Raw genomic sequence first — 16,631 nt, 5'->3', positions numbered from 1 at the left:
CTCCATTCATGGCTAAGGAACTCCGAGCTCCTCCCTGGTGGTTGATGTAAGCCACTGAGGTGATGTTATCCGATTGGAACCTGATAAACCGGGCTAAAGACAATTGAGGCCAAGCCATCAGAGCATTGTAAATAACTCTCAACTCCAAGATGTTTATGGGGAGAGCAGACTCCTCCCGAATCCATAGTCCCTGCACCTTTAACAATTCCCAGACTGCTTCCCACTCTAGCAGGCTGGCATCCATGGTCACAATCACCCAGGAAGGTCTCCGGAAGCATGTGCCCTGAGACAGATAGTCCTGAGAAAGCCACCATGGGAGAGAGTCTCTTGTTGACTGGTCTAAATCTATCCTCTGAGACAAATCCGAATGGTCTCTGTTCCATTGTCTGAGCATGCATAATTGCAGAGCTCTCAAATGGAATTGAGCAAAGGGAATGATGTCCATGGAAGCGACCATCAGACCAATTACCTCCATGCATTGAGCCACTGATGGCCGAAAAAGTAGACTGTAGAGAGGCAAGAGGAGAGAATTTTGGATTTTTTTACCTCTGTCAGAAAATTTTTCATAGAGAATCTATTATGGTCCATAAGAAAACAACCCTTGTAGCTGGAACAAGGGAACTCTTTTCCAGATTCATTTTATATCCGTGGGAACGTAGAAAAGACAATAAGATCTCTGTATGAGAGTTTGCTTGTTGAAAAGATGGCGCCTGAACCAATATGTCATCCAGGTAGGGCGCCACTGCAATTCCCCAAAACCTGATCACTGCCAAGAGAGCCCCCAGAACGTTTGAGAAAATTCTGGGAGCTGTAGCAAGGTCAAACGGAGGAGCCACAAACTGAAAGTGTTCGTCTAGAAAGGCGAATCTCAGGAATTTGTGATGATCCCTGTGGATGGGAACATGAATATACGCATCCTTCAGGTCTATAGTTGTCATGAACTGACCCTGCTGAATCTATGGAAGAATGAAACGAATGGTTTCCATTTTGAAGGATGGTACCCTGAAAACCTTATTGAGACACTTTAGGTCTAAAATGGGTCAAAAAATTCCCTCTTTTTTGGGAACCACGAACAGATTTGAATAGAATCCTAGACCCTGTTCCCTTACTGGAACTGGAAGAATCACTCCCAAGGAGGAAAGTTCCTGAACGCAGTTCAAGAATTCCTCTCTTTTTACCTGGTCTGCAGATAATCTTGAGAGATGGAATCTGCCCCTGGTAGGAAAGGTTTTGAATTATATTTTGTAGCTCTGAAATACCATGTCCACAGCCCAAGGATCTGGGACATCTCGTATCCATGCCTGACAAAACAGGGAAAGTCTGCCCCCCACTTGATCCGACCCCGGACCAGGGGCCGACCCTTCATGCTGACAGACTCAGCTGAGGTTTTTTTTTATTGCTTCTCCTTGTTCCAAGACTGATTAGGCTTCCAAGAGGACTTGGGCTGCTCCTGCTTGGAAGAGGGAGAGGAAGACTTTTGACCTTTGAAATTACGAAGGAACGAAAATTACTTTGACGCCCTTTAGGTCTGTCTGGTAGAAAAGACCCTTTCCCACACATAATATTAGAAATGAATTCTGTCAGACCTTATAAGGAAGTGTCAGAAGCTTGGACTTGGAGGTAACATCAGCTGACAGTGAAGACAGTGAAGCCAGGCATCTTGGCTCTCAGTCTAATAATTTGCATTTTATCATCAGAAATAAAGGAAGTGGCTAGTTTGAGAGCCTTAATCCTATCCTGAATCTCCTCTAACGGAGTCTCTACTAAAATTGATTCAGACAAGGGATTGCACCAATAAGATGCAGCACTTGCTACTGTGGCAATACAGACTGCAGGTTGCCATTGAAGACCCTGAGGAACATACATATTTTTCAAATAAGCCTCCAGCTTCTTGTCCATGGGATCCTTAAAGGAGCAGCTATCCTCTATAGGGATTGTAGTTCTCTTAGCCAGAGTAGAAATAGTCCCTTCTATTTTAGACACTATGCGCCATGAATCTTTAATGAAGTCAGCAACAGTAAACATCTTTTTTTTTAAAACGGGAGATGGGGAGAAAGGTATCCCTGGCTTCTCCCATTCCTGTGAAATAATCTCTGCCATACGGTCTGGAGCAGGAAACACTTCCACAGAGGAAGGAACATCATAGTATTTGTTAAGTTTACTAGATTTTTTAGGGTTGACAACAACAGAAGAGTCAGAGTCATCCAAAGTAGCTAATACCTCCTTTAAAGGGACACTGAACCTGAAACGTTATTCAGATAAAGAGCATCCAATTTTAAGCAACTTTCTAATTTACTCCTATTATGAATTTTTCTTCGTTCTCTTGCTATCTTTATTTAAAAAAGAAGGCATCTAAGCTAAGGCGCGAGACAATTTTTGGTTCAAGACCCTGGAAAGCACTTGTTTATTGGTGGGTGAATTTATCCATCAATCAGTAAGAACAACCCAGGTTATTCACCAAAAATGGGCTGGCATCTAAACTTACATTCTTGCTTTTCAAATAAAGATACCAAGAGAATGAAGAAAACGTGATAACAGGAGTAAATTAAAAAGTAGTTTAAAATTTGAATCACAAAAGAAAAAATGTGGGTTCAGTGACCCTTTAACATCAGTGACCCTTTAACAGTACACAATAGTGTTCAAGCTTAAATCTGAAGCTTACTTCTTCAGTAGCAGATGAAGGAATTATACTGTCCGAATCTGAGATTTCACCCTCAGAGGATACCGACCTATCCTCCTCATCAGACTTATGAGGGAGGGCAACCTGCGTAAAAGTAGGTGGAACAGAAACCTTACTATCTGAATGTCTAAATTTCCTCTTGCGTTTTCACAGTATAGGAAAAGTAGATAATGCCACAGATACCGCAAAAGATACACGTGCAGCAAAATCTGCAGACAAATAGACTCCTCCAGGAGGCTGAGAGGAACTGCAGGGCACTATATGTGATGCCATAGAGGTTTGGGACGTTTGAGGAGAAAGCTGTGGCATTGCTTGAAAAGCATTATCCAGAGAAACATTGGGCTCAGAGGACAACAATTTATCTTTAAATTGAAGTTTTCTAGCTAAGCATGCAGCACAGAATTGCATAGGCAAAACAATTTGTGCCTCAAGACATAACAAGCATTTGTCACAAGACACAGAGTCTTGGTCGATGTCCATAAAACAAAACAAAAATATCCCTAAATTGTAGACATTTTTTAAATACACTGTAACTTTAAGAATTTTTAATACCACAGCCACTTAACGTTACTCAAATGCTCTTTAAAAACAAATTATGCTTACCTGATAATTTCATTTCCATCTGTGGGAGGAGAGTCCACTGCTTCATTCATTACTTGTGGGAAATAAGAATCTGGCCACCAGGAGGTGGCAAAAACAGACCAGCCAAAGGCTTAAATAACTCCCCCACTCCCCTCATCTCCCAGTCATTCTGCCAAGGGAACAAGGAACAGTAGAAGAAATATCAGGGTATAAATGGTTCCAGAAGAATAACATTAAATTTAGGTCCGCCCACCGGAGCAAACGGGCAGGAGCAGTGGACTCTCCTCCCACAGATGGAAATGAAATTATCAGGTAAGCATAATTTATGATTTCCATCTTAATGGGAGGAGAGTTCACTTCTTCATTCATTACTGGCGGAATAAATACCCAAGCTCTAGAGGACACTGAATGAAGAAAAACGAGAGGGTAAAAGGAGGCGGACCCTATACTGAGGACACCACAGCCTGCAGGACCTTTCTCCCAAACACAGCTTCCACCAAAGCAAAAACATCAAATTTGTAAAACTTAGTAAAAGTAATGTAAGGAGGACCAAGTAGCCGCCTTATAAATCTGCTCCACAGAGGCCCCGTTCCTAAAGGCCCAAGAAGAGGCCCCAGCTCTAGTTGAGTGAGCCAGAATCCTCCGAGAAGGCTTATGTCCCCATGTCTCATAGGCCAAACGGATAATGCTCCTCAACCAAAAAGACAGAGGAGTAGAAGAGGCCTTCTGCCCCCTACACTTCCATGAATACACCACAAATAAGGACGAAGTCTGTCTGAAATCTTTCGTGGCCTGAAGATAAAACTTCAAGGCTCGATCCACATCCAAGTTATGCAGTAACCTTTCCTTAGATGAAGAAGGGTTAGGACACAAGATAGGAACTACTATCTCCTGATTGATGTTACAATCTGACACCACCTTGGGAAGAAATCCCAACCCAGTAGGAAGCACAGCCTTATCAGTGTGAAAAACCAGGTAAGGGGGCTCAGATTGCAAGGCCGCTAAATTGAGAGACCCTGCAAGCCGATGCAATAGCCAGAAGAAAAAGAACCTTCCAGGAAAGAATCTTAATGTCAAGTGCATGCATAGGCTCAAACGGAGCCCTCTGCAAAACCTTAAGAAACAACTTTAAGCTCCAAGGAGGAGCAGCATTTCTAAAGACAGGTCTGATCCTAGACAGAGCCTGAACAAAAGGACTGAATCAGGAAGCTCTGCTAGCTTCTTGTGTAACAGCACCGACAATGCCGAAATCTGTCCCTTTAACGAACTGGTGGCAATACCCTTATCCAGAACATCCTGGAGAACGGCCAGAAGAATCCTAGATACGCTAACCTTGTGCCAGGGATATCCACGTTCCTCACACCAGGATAAATAGGTCATCCACACCTTATGATAGGTGCGACAAGTGACCAGCTTTCTGGCCTGGATGAGAGTATCAATTACTCTCTCAGAAAAACCTCTCTTAGCCAAGACTAGGCGTTCAATCTCCGTGCAGTAAGCCTCAGAGAATAGAGATTTTTGTGTAGAAAGGGACCCTGAACCAGCAGATCTCTGTGCCAGGGTAACCTCCATGGAGGAGACAATGACATCCCCACCAGATCAGCAGACCATGTCCTCCGCAGCCACAACGAAGTAATCAGAATGGTCGAAGCTTGCTCCTGTTTGATGCGGGTCACCACTCGAGGAAGAAGTGGCAACGGTGGAAAAATGTAAATTAGGTTGAACTCCCAAGGCACCACTAAGGCATCTATCAGCTCTGCCTGTGGGTCCCTGGACCGCGACTCGTATCTGGGTAGCTTGAAGTTGAGTCTGGACACCATGAGGTCTATCTCCAGCATCCCCATCTGTGGCAGATCTCCGCAAACACCTCGGGATGGAGAGACCATTCCCCCGGATGAAACAACTGTCTGCTGAGAAAGTCCACTTTCCAGTTGTCCACAATTTGTGCCTCAAGACATAATAAGCAATTTGTCAAAAGACACAGAGTCTTGGTTGATGTCCATAAAACAAAACAAAAAAAACCCCCAAATTGTAGACATTTTTTAAATACACTGTAACTTTAAGAATTTTTAATACCACAACCGCTTAGCGTTATGCAAAATGTCTTTAAAAACATAAATTATGCTTACCTGATAATTTAATTTCCACCTGTGGGAGGAGAGTCCACTATTTCATTAATTACTTGTGGGAAATAAGAACCTGGCCACCAGGAGGAGGCAAAGACACACCAGCCAAAGGCTTAAATACATCCCCCACTCCCCTCATCTCCCAGTCATTCTGCCAAGGGAACAAGGATCAGTAGAAGAAATATCAGGGTATATATGGTGTTAGAAGAATAACATTAAATTTAGGTCCGCCCACCGGAGCAAACGGGCAGGAGCAGTGGACTCTCTTCCCACAGATGGAAATGAAATTATCAGGTAAGCATAATTTATGTTTTCTATCTTAATAGAACTAAGAACAAACAATTGTGAGTCTCTGCCCATGCCAGAATCCGAGATACTTCCCTTATGGCTAGGGAGCTTCCCCCCCCCCCCCGATGGTTTATGTAAGCCACAGAGGTAATGTTTTCCGACTGGAATTTGATAAATCGGGACGACCCCAGGGTGGCCAAGCCCTCAGAGCATTGAATATCGCTCAAAGTTCCAAAATATTTATTGGTAGAGTCGACTCCTCTTGAGTCCACCTGCCCTGTGCCTTTCTGGCACCCTAAAAAGCTCCCTAGCCTGATAGACTTGCGTCTGTGGTCACAATCTCCCAGGATGGCCTCAAGAAGGATGTCCCCTGGGCCAGCTGTCCCAGACAGATCCACCAAGAGAGGGATTTCCTCACTCGGTTGTCCAGAGAGATCTGTTGGGATAGATCTGAGTGGTTGCTGTTCCATTGTCTTAACATGCATAACTGAAGAGGTCTGAGATGGAAACTGGCGAATGGAATGACATCTATGCTGGATACCATGAGCCCAATCCCCTCCATACACCTGGCTACAGATGGCCTTGAGGAGGTCTGAAGGGCAAGACAGCTGGACGCAATCTTGGAACATCTCTGATCTGTCAAGAATATCTTAATAGATATGGAATCTATTATCATACCCAGGAACTCCACACTGTTGCTGGGAACCAGAGAACTCTTTCCTTCATTTATCTTCCATCCATGGGATCGAAGGAGAAGAAGAGGGGCCCTCGAGTGGTTCTCCGCAAGACTTCAGGACACAGCCTGGACCAGAATATCGTCCAGATAAGAAGCCGCCGTAATACCTCTGGCTAGCGGTACCGCAAGCAGTGCCGCCAGAACCTTCATAAAGACCCTTAGGGCAGTCGCCAGACTGAACGTTAGGGCCACAAACTGGAAGTGTTGGTCCAGAAATGTGAATCTTAGGAACCTGACGTGGTCCTTGTGGATTGGTACGTGAAGGTAGGCATCCTTCAAATCTATTGTCATCATAAATTGATTTTGAACAATGGGACAGACAGAAACTTGTTAAGGCACTTTAAGTCCAGAATTGGGAGGAATGTGCCCTCCTTCTTTGGAACCATAAAAAGGTTTGAATAGCACCCTAGACCCCCTTCTGCTAGAGGAACTGGAACGATTACTCCTACAGATGAGAGATCCCTCACGTACTCTAGAAAGGCGTCTCTCTTCTCTGGTCTTGAGGATAGGTTTGACAGGAGGAATCTGCCCCTGGGCGGATGAGTCCTGAACCCTATCCTGTAACCTTGGGTGATAACCTCCAAAACCCAAGGATCTTGGACGTCTCTCATCCAAGCCTCTGTGAACAGCGATAGTCTGCCCCTATGCGATCCAATGACGGATTGGGGGCCGCCCCTTCATGCCGACTGTCTCGGCAGGGTTCTTCCTCTTCTTGGACTTTTTCCAAGATTGAGCTGGCTTCCAAGATCCCTTGGACTGCTCGGTATTCGCAGCAGGCTCTTGGCATTGAGACTTGTCCTAATGAAAGGGACGAAAAGTAGAGCTCTTAGGTTTATTCTTCTTATTCTGCAGAAAGGAAAGCACCCTTGCCTCCAGAGACCGTGGATATGATAGATTCTAGGTCTGGACCAAAAATAACTTTCCCCTGAAATGGAAGGGATAGCAATGTAGACTTGGAAGTCATGTCAGCAGACCACAACTTTAACCATAGAGCCCTGTGGACTAGAACAGAGGAACCTGATGTCTTGGCATTCAGGTGAATAACCTGCATGTTTGCATCACAGATAAAAGAATTAGTTACCCTTAAGGCCTTAATCTTTTCTTGTATCTCCTTGAGGTGAGTCTTCACCTCGACCATAGCTGACAGTGCGTCACACCAATAGGTAGCTGCTCCAGCCACCGCAGTGATCGCAGCTGCAGGTTGGAAATCAAACCCCGTGAGTTGGAACATCTTTCTCAACATGGATTCTAACTTTTTATCCATGGGTGCGTTGAACGACAAACTATCCTCGAGGGGAATAGTCGTATGCTTAGCGAGCGTGGAGATAGCTCCAGCCACCTTAGGAATGACCCTCCATAGCTTAATCCAACGGAGTAGATAGGACAGAAGGCTATGTCTTTCACTTCGCTTGCGCTTCACAGGACGTAGAAGGGCATGGAAGGCTGAAGAAAATGCTGCTTGCAACTGGGCAGCGAAATCTGGCAGGCGGGAGGATTAGTAGGGCCTTGGGGAGCTACATGTGTAATTGGAGATGAATGTTGGGAACGCACCTTGCGGGACGGGGAACCCTTTAGAGGTGGACGACTCAGTAGTACTAAATTTATTATTCTTTTTAGATATTGCAATCTTATCAAAGCATGTGGAACACAGTTGAGCTGGGGGATCAACCTGTACCTCACAATAAACGCAGGTATTAGACTTAATTAAAGAGAGAGTATCCTCTAACATATCAGAGTCCTCCATAGCTTGCGCCTTTAATACGTACTGAGATAGATTAAATAGCACCTTTATACACTGATGGTCTACTGCAAATGCCGATCAGGAAAGAGGAAGTTGAAGAGGCCGCACCCTGTCACTGGAGTGCCATGCAGGACCGCCCCTGCACTATAGAGAAAATGCGCCAAAAAAGGCTGCGCCAATCTACACCTGACTGTTCACACATTGCTAGAGTCTCACACATGACGTAGCATTAACACAAAGATATTATGCATAAATCCCCCCTGTTCAATAATCCCCAGGGATATTAACCCTTGATTCTATACAGATAAAAAGAGACACACTGTGACCCTGACTTCTTGCGTTATCATATGTGTATAAATGAAACAATCTTACCAGAATCTATGCCGTGGAACAGGAACACAGCCCTCCAAGTGTGGCAGGTTAGTAGCATCGCTTCTGACATGGACTTGAGTAAATAAAGGCAGGCAGCGAAACTCGTCAACGCTGATTGCAAAGGAGCTGTTAACATGAGTCTGGATGGTTTTGCAGAGACGACACTCCTTGCATCTCCGGAGTCTAACTTTCATCCATGAAAGGAGAGGATTAAAACTCCAGTCCCATTTCGAAGAGTACTACCCTCCATAAGAGACTACTCCAAATCTTCCGACACTTCTCTGCCAACCTCCTGTGACGAAAGGCTAAGAATGACTGGGGATGAGGAGAATGGGTGAGGTATTTAAGCCTTTGGCTGGGGTGTCTTTGCCTCCTCCTAGTGGCCAGGTTCTTATTTCCCACAAGTAATGAATGAAGCAGTGGACTCTACTTCCATTAAGATGGAAAAGAGTAAACACCGTTGATTGATAATAAATGGCTTCAGCCAAACACTAACCATGAGTGAAAGAAAAGTTTTTGTGTTATCATTCATATTCTCTGAAAAATGGCCAAGAAATAATAAATTCTGCCAGGGTATGTAAACTTATGAGCACAACTGAATAACAATATGTAGTAACATTAGGTCAATAACGGTAAATCATACTGATTATAGTAAAATGAGCAGAAGACAGTAACTAGCTACTGCACTGATATTATATATAACAATATGTAGTAACATTAGTACAATAACGGTAAATCATACTTATAGTAAAATGGGCAAAAGAAGACAGTAACAAGCTACTGCACTGATGTTATTTATAACAATATGTAGTAACACTAGGGCAATAACGGTAAATCATACTGATTATAGTTAAATGAGCAGAAGACAGTAACCAGCTACTGCACTGACGTTATATATAACAATATGTAGTAACATTAGTAAAATAACAGTAAATCATACTGATTATAGTAAAATGAGCAGCAGAAGACAGTAACAAGCTACTGCACTGACGTTATACACCAATATGTAGTAACATTAGGGCAATAACGGTGAATCATACTGATTATAGTAAAATGAGCAGCAGAAGACAGTAACAAGCCACTGCATTGACGTTATACAAACAATGGCCTAGATTTGGAGTTTGGCGGTAGAAGGGCTGTTAACGCTCCGCAGGTTTTTTTCTGGCCGCACCATAAATTTAACTCTGGTATCGAGAGTTCAAACAAATGCTGCGTTAGGCTCCAAAAAAGGAGCGTAGAGCATTTTTACCACAAATGCAACTCTCGATACCAGAGTTGCTTACGGACGCGGCCAGCCTCAAAAACGTGCTCGTGCACGATTCTCCCATAGGAAACAATGGGACTGTTTGAGCTGAAAAAAAACACCTGCAAAAAAGCAGCGTTCAGCTCCTAACGCAGCCCCATTGTTTCCTATGGGGAAACACTTCCTACGTCTGCACCTAACACTCTAACATGTACCCCGAGTCTAAACACCCCTAACCTTACACTTATTAACCCCTATTCTGCCGCCCCCGCTATCGCTGACCCCTGCATATTTTTTTTAACCCCTAATCTGCCGCTCCGTAAACCGCCGCAACCTACGTTATCCCTATGTACCCCTAATCTGCTGCCCCTAACACCGCCGACCCCTATATTATATTTATTAACCCCTAATCTGCCCCCCTCAACGTCGCCGACACCTGCCTACACTTATTAACCCCTAATCTACCGAGCGGACCTGAGCGCTACTATAATAAAGTTATTAACCCCTAATCCGCCTCACTAACCCTATCATAAATAGTATTAACCCCTAATCTGCCCTCCCTAACATCGCCGACACCTAACTTCAATTATTAACCCCTAATCTGACGACCGGAGCTCACCGCTACTATAATAAATGTATTAACCCCTAAAGCTAAGTCTAACCCTAACACTAACACCCCCCTAACTTAAATATAATTTACATCTAACGAAATAAATTAACTCTTATTAAATAACTTATTCCTATTTAAAGCTAAATACTTACCTGTAAAATAAATCCTAATATAGCTACAATATAAATTATAATTATATTATAGCTATTTTAGGATTAATATTTATTTTACAGGCAACTTTGTAATTATTTTAACCAGGTACAATAGCTATTAAATAGTTAAGAACTATTTAATAGTTACCTAGTTAAAATAATAACAAATTTACCTGTAAAATAAATCCTAACCTAAGATATAATTAAACCTAACACTACCCTATCAATACATTAATTAAATAAACTACCTACAATTACCTACAATTAACCTAACACTACACTATCAATAAATTAATTAAACACAATTCCTACAAATAAATACAAATAAATAAACTAGCTAAAGTACAAAAAATAAAAAAGAACTAAGTTACAAAAAATAAAAAAATATTTACAAACATAAGAAAAATATTACAACAATTTTAAACTAATTACACCTACTCTAAGCCCCCTAATAAAATAACAAAGCCCCCCAAAATAAAAAAATTCCTTACCCTATTCTAAATTAAAAAAGTTACAAGCTCTTTTACCTTACCAGCCCTGAACAGGGCCCTTTGCGGGGCATACCCCAAGAATTTCAGCTCTTTTGCCTGTAAAAAAAAACATACCATACCCCCCCCAACATTACAACCCACCACCCACATACCCCTAATCTAACCCAAACCCCCCTTAAAGAAACCTAACACTAAGCCCCTGAAGATCTTCCTACCTTGTCTTCACCATCCAGGTATCACCGATCCGTCCTGGCTCCAACATCTTCATCCAACCCAAGCGGGGGTTGGCGATCCATCATCCGGTGGCTGAAGAGGTCCAGAAGAGGCTCCAAAGCCTTCCTCCTATCCGGCAAGAAGAGGACATCCGGACCGGCAAACATCTTCTCCAAGCGGCATCTTCGACCTTCTTCCATCCGGTGCGGAGCGGGTCCATCTTGAAGCAGGCGACGCGGATCCATCCTCTTCTTCCGTTGTCTCCCGACGAATGATGGTTCCTTTAAGGGACGTCATCCAAGATGGCGTCCCTCGAATTCCGATTGGCTGATAGGATTCTATCAGCCAATCGGAATTAAGGTAGGAATTTTCTGATTGGCTGATGGAATCAGCCAATCAGAATCAAGTTCAATCCGATTGGCTGATCCAATCAGCCAATCAGATTGAGCTCGCATTCTATTGGCTGATCGGAACAGCCAATAGAATGCGAGCTCAATCTGATTGGCTGATTGGATCAGCCAATCGGATTGAACTTGATTCTGATTGGCTGATTCCATCAGCCAATCAGAAAATTCCTACCTTAATTCCGATTGGCTGATAGAATCCTATCAGCCAATCGGAATTCGAGGGACGCCATCTTGGATGACGTCCCTTAAAGGAACCGTCATTCGTCGGGAGACAACGGAAGAAGAGGATGGATCTGCGTCGCCTGCTTCAAGATGGACCCGCTCCGCACCGGATGGAAGAAGATCGAAGATGCCGCTTGGAGTAGATGTTTGCCGGTCCGGATGTCCTCTTCTTGCCGGATAGGAGGAAGACTTTGGAGCCTCTTCTGGACCTCTTCAGCCACCGGATGATGGATCGCCAACCCCCGCTTGGGTTGGATGAAGATGTTGGAGCCAGGACGGATCGGTGATACCTGGATGGTGAAGACAAGGTAGGAAGATCTTCAGGGGCTTAGTGTTAGGTTTCTTTAAGGGGGGTTTGGGTTAGATTAGGGGTATGTGGGTGGTGGGTTGTAATGTTGGGGGGGGGTATGGTATGTTTTTTTTTACAGGCAAAAGAGCTGAAATTCTTGGGGCATGCCCCGCAAAGGGCCCTGTTCAGGGCTGGTAAGGTAAAAGAGCTTGTAACTTTTTTAATTTAGAATAGGGTAGGGAATTTTTTATTTTGGGGGGCTTTGTTATTTTATTAGGGGGCTTAGAGTAGGTGTAATTAGTTTAAAATTGTTGTAATATTTTTCTTATGTTTGTAAATATTTTTTTATTTTTTGTAACTTAGTTCTTTTTTATTTTTTGTACTTTAGCTAGTTTATTTAATTGTATTTATTTGTAGGAATTGTGTTTAATTAATTTATTGATAGTGTAGTGTTAGGTTAATTGTAGGTAATTGTAGGTAGTTTATTTAATTAATGTATTAATAGGGTAGTGTTAGGTTTAATTATATCTTAGGTTAGGATTTATTTTACAGGTAAATTTGTTATTATTTTAACTAGGTAACTATTAAATAGTTCTTAACTATTTAATAGCTATTGTACCTGGTTAAAATAATTACAAAGTTGCCTGTAAAATAAATATTAATCCTAAAATAGCTAAAATATAATTATAATTTATATTGTAGCTATATTAGGATTTATTTTACAGGTAAGTATTTAGCTTTAAATAGGAATAATTTATTTAATAAGAGTTAATTTATTTTGTTAGATGTAAATTATATTTAAGTTAGGGGGGTGTTAGTGTTAGGGTTAGACTTAGCTTTAGGGGTTAATCCATTTATTATAGTAGCGATGAGCTCCGGTCGTCAGATTAGGGGTTAATAATTGAAGGTAGGTGTTGGCGATGTTAGGGAGGGCAGATTAGGGGTTAATACTATTTATGATAGGGTTAGTGAGGCTGGTTAGGGGTTAATAACTTTATTATAGTAGCGGTGCGGTCCGCTCGGCAGATTAGGGGTTAATAAGTGTAGGCAGGTGTCGGCGACGTTGAGGGGGGCAGATTAGGGGTTAATAAATATAATATAGGGTTCGGCGGTGTTAGGGGCAGCAGATTAGGGGTACATAGGGATAACGTAGGTGGCGGCGCTTTGCGGTCGGAAGATTAGGGGTTTATTATTTTAAGTAGCTGGCGGCGACGTTGTGGGGGGCAGGTTAGGGGTTAATAAATGTAATACAGGGGTCGGCGGGGTTAGGGGCAGCAGATTAGGGGTACATAAGTATAACGTAGGTGGTGGTCGGCAGATTAGGGGTTAAAATATTTTAATCGAGTGGCGGCGATGTGGGGGGAGCTCGGTTTAGGGGTACATAGGTAGTTTATGGGTGTTAGTGTACTTTAGGGTACAGTAGTTAAGAGCTTTATGAACCGGCGTTAGCCCAGAAAGCTCTTAACTCCTGCTTTTTTCAGGCGGCTGGAGTTTTGTCGTTAGAGCTCTAACGCTCACTTCAGAAATGACTCTAAATACCGGCGTTAGGAAGATCCCATTGAAAAGATAGGATACGCAAATGGCGTAGGGGGATCTGCGGTATGGAAAAGTCGCGGCTGAAAAGTGAGCGTTAGACCCTTTAATCACTGACTCAAAATACCAGCGGGCGGCCAAAACCAGCGTTAGGAGCCTCTAACGCTGGTTTTGACGGCTACCGCCGAACTCCAAATCTAGGCCAATATGTAGAAACATTAGTACAATAATGATAAATCATACTGATTATAGTAAAATGAGCAGCAGAAGACAGTAACAAGCTACTGCAATGACGTTATATATAACAAAATGTAGTAACATTATTATTATTATTATCGGTTATTTGTAGAGTGCCAACAGATTCCGCAGCGCTAACATTAGGACAATAATGGAGAATCATACTGATTACAGTAAAATAAACAGTAGAAAAGCTATAGCAAGCCTTTGCACTGACAAAAATATTGCAAGATGCAGTAGTATTGTGACAAGAGTCGAAATCTATACTGTAGATAGTAATCTATATAGTTGTAATAGCAGAAATGCATAAAATCACACTGAGACAGTAAAAAGAGCATTAAAAACAGAAAATTAATACACTGGTATTATATGTAGCAGCAGGAACACCATAAAAGCAATTCACAATGACTACAGAAAAGGTATTAGTAGGGAGCATGGCAGTAAGCCAAAGCACTGAGCTCTTGCAACAGCCATATGCAGATGTGTGAGCAACAGTATTGCTTTATAATATTCTCAAATAAAACTATCTGTAAGCATGACAATAAAGATTTGCCTAATTACATTTACCTCAGTGTACTCGTAGTACCGAGAAACGGACCTAAAAAGTTACACCCCAATGTAATGAAATGCCTTGCACACTGAGTTATGCGTACTTAAACCAAATGTAGCTATAAAAATGATAGTGCATCGTCTTGGTCAAAATCCCACACAGCTGACATTTAGCAATAATCCCCATGCTCCAGGAAAAAAACTGCCGGCTACATCACAGAACTAAAAAGGGGAACCAAGCGAAGAACGCAGTGGCCACCACAAAGCGGACATGAAAACAAAGATGGCAGGAAAACAAAATTTATGCTTACCTTATTTCCGGATATGGTGAGTCCACAAAGTCATCAATTACTAGTGGGAATATCTCTCCTGTCCAGGAGGAGGCGGCAAAGAGCACCACAGCAAAGCTGTTAAATACCACTCCCCTTCCCATAATCCCCAGTCATTCGACCGAAGGAAATCAAAAAAGGAACACAATGGTGTAGAGGTGCCTGAGGTTTAGTAAAAAAAATAACTGTCTTAAATATAAGGGTGGGGCCGTGGACTCACCATATCCAGAAATAAATAAATTTATCAGGTAAGCATACATTTTGTTTTCTTTTCTAAGATAAGGTGAGTCCACAACGTCATCAAAGTGTGAACCAATACCCAAGCTAGAGTACACAGATGACTAGGGAGGGAAAAAAAGACAGGTGGACCTAAACAGAAGACACCACCGCTTGAAAAACCTTCCTCTCAAAAGAGGCCTCAGCTGAGGCAAAGGTATCAAATTTATAAAATTTGAAAAGGAGTGCAGAGGAGACTAAGTTGCAGCCTTGCAAATCTGTTCCACAGAAGCTTCATATTTGAAAGCCCAAGAAGATGAGACAGCCCTAGTGGAATGAGCTGTAACTCTCTCAGGAGGCTGCTGAACAGCAGTCTCATAAGCAAAATGAATCATACTTCTCAACCAAAAGGAAAAGAGAAGTAACAGTAGCCTTCTGACCCTTACGCTTTCCCGACAAACAAACAAAAAGGGCAGAAGACTGGCAAAAATCCTTAGTCGCCTGTAAATAGAATTTTAAAGCATGCACTACATCCAAGTTGTACAACAGACACTCCTTGTGAGGAGGAGGATTGGGACAAAGAGAAGGAACAACAATTTCCTGATTAATATTCCTAGCTGAAACCACCTTAGGAAGAAAACCCAACCTAGTACGTAGGACCACCTTATCTGCATGAAAGATAGGGTAAGGAGAATCATACTGCAAAGTCGAAAGTTCCGAAACTCTCCTCGCTGAAGAAATAGCAACAAGAAAAAAAACCTTCCAAGATAATAATGTAATATCTATGAAATGCATTGGCTCAAACAGAGCCTGCTGAAAAACCTTAAGAACAAGGTTAAGACTCAAAGGAGGAGTAACCGACTTAAACACAGGCCTGATTCTGACCAAGGCCTGACAAAACGATTGAACATCTGGCACAACCGCCAAACACTTATGCAACAGAATAGATAAAGTAGAAATCTGACCTTTCAGAGTATTGACTGACAACCTCTTCTCCAGACCTTCCTGGAGAAAAGACAAAATTCTAGGAATCTTAACCCTACTCCAAGAGTAGCCCTTAGATTCACACCAATGAAGGTATTTATGCCATACCTAATGGTAAATTTTCCAAGTAACAGGCTTGCAAGCCTGGATCATGGTCTCAATGACCGAATCAGAAAAACCACGCTTAGACAAAACTAAGCATTCAATCTCCAAGCAGTCAGTTTGAGAGAAACGAGATATGGAAGAAAGGACCCTGACTTAGAAGATCCTTCCTCAGACGTACCCTCCAAGGAGGCAGAGATGATATGTTCACTAGGTCTGCATACCAGATCCTGCATGGCCATGCAGGAGCTATTAGAATTACCGACACTCTCTCCTGTTTGATACGAGCAATGATTCGTTGAAGGAGAGCAAACGGAGGAAACAGATGAACTAGACCGAACCCCCAAGGAACCGCCAGTGCATCTATCAGAACTGCGTGCGGATCTCTTGACCTTGAACTGTACCTTGGAAGCTTGGCATTCTGCCGAGACGCCATCAGATCCAACTCCAGCATCCCCCATTTGAGGGTTAACCTGGAGAGACCACTCCCCGGGATGAAAAGTCTGTCTGCTTAGAAAATCTGCTTCTC

At 42.7% G+C, this 16,631-nt stretch overlaps 1 protein-coding gene across 1 annotated transcript in view; it reads right to left on the bottom strand.

The window, feature by feature from the left end:
- The window catches only part of POC1B (POC1 centriolar protein B), a 689,402-nt gene that overhangs the window by 207,167 nt on the left and 465,604 nt on the right, over nt 1-16,631 (bottom strand). The window lies entirely within an intron of this gene.

Source organism: Bombina bombina, chromosome 6 (assembly GCF_027579735.1).
Source record: "Bombina bombina isolate aBomBom1 chromosome 6, aBomBom1.pri, whole genome shotgun sequence".
NCBI classification, from domain to species: Eukaryota; Metazoa; Chordata; class Amphibia; order Anura; family Bombinatoridae; genus Bombina; species Bombina bombina.
The sequence above is the reverse complement of the archived record's forward strand: the minus strand, read 5'-3'. Positions and strand labels throughout refer to the sequence as shown.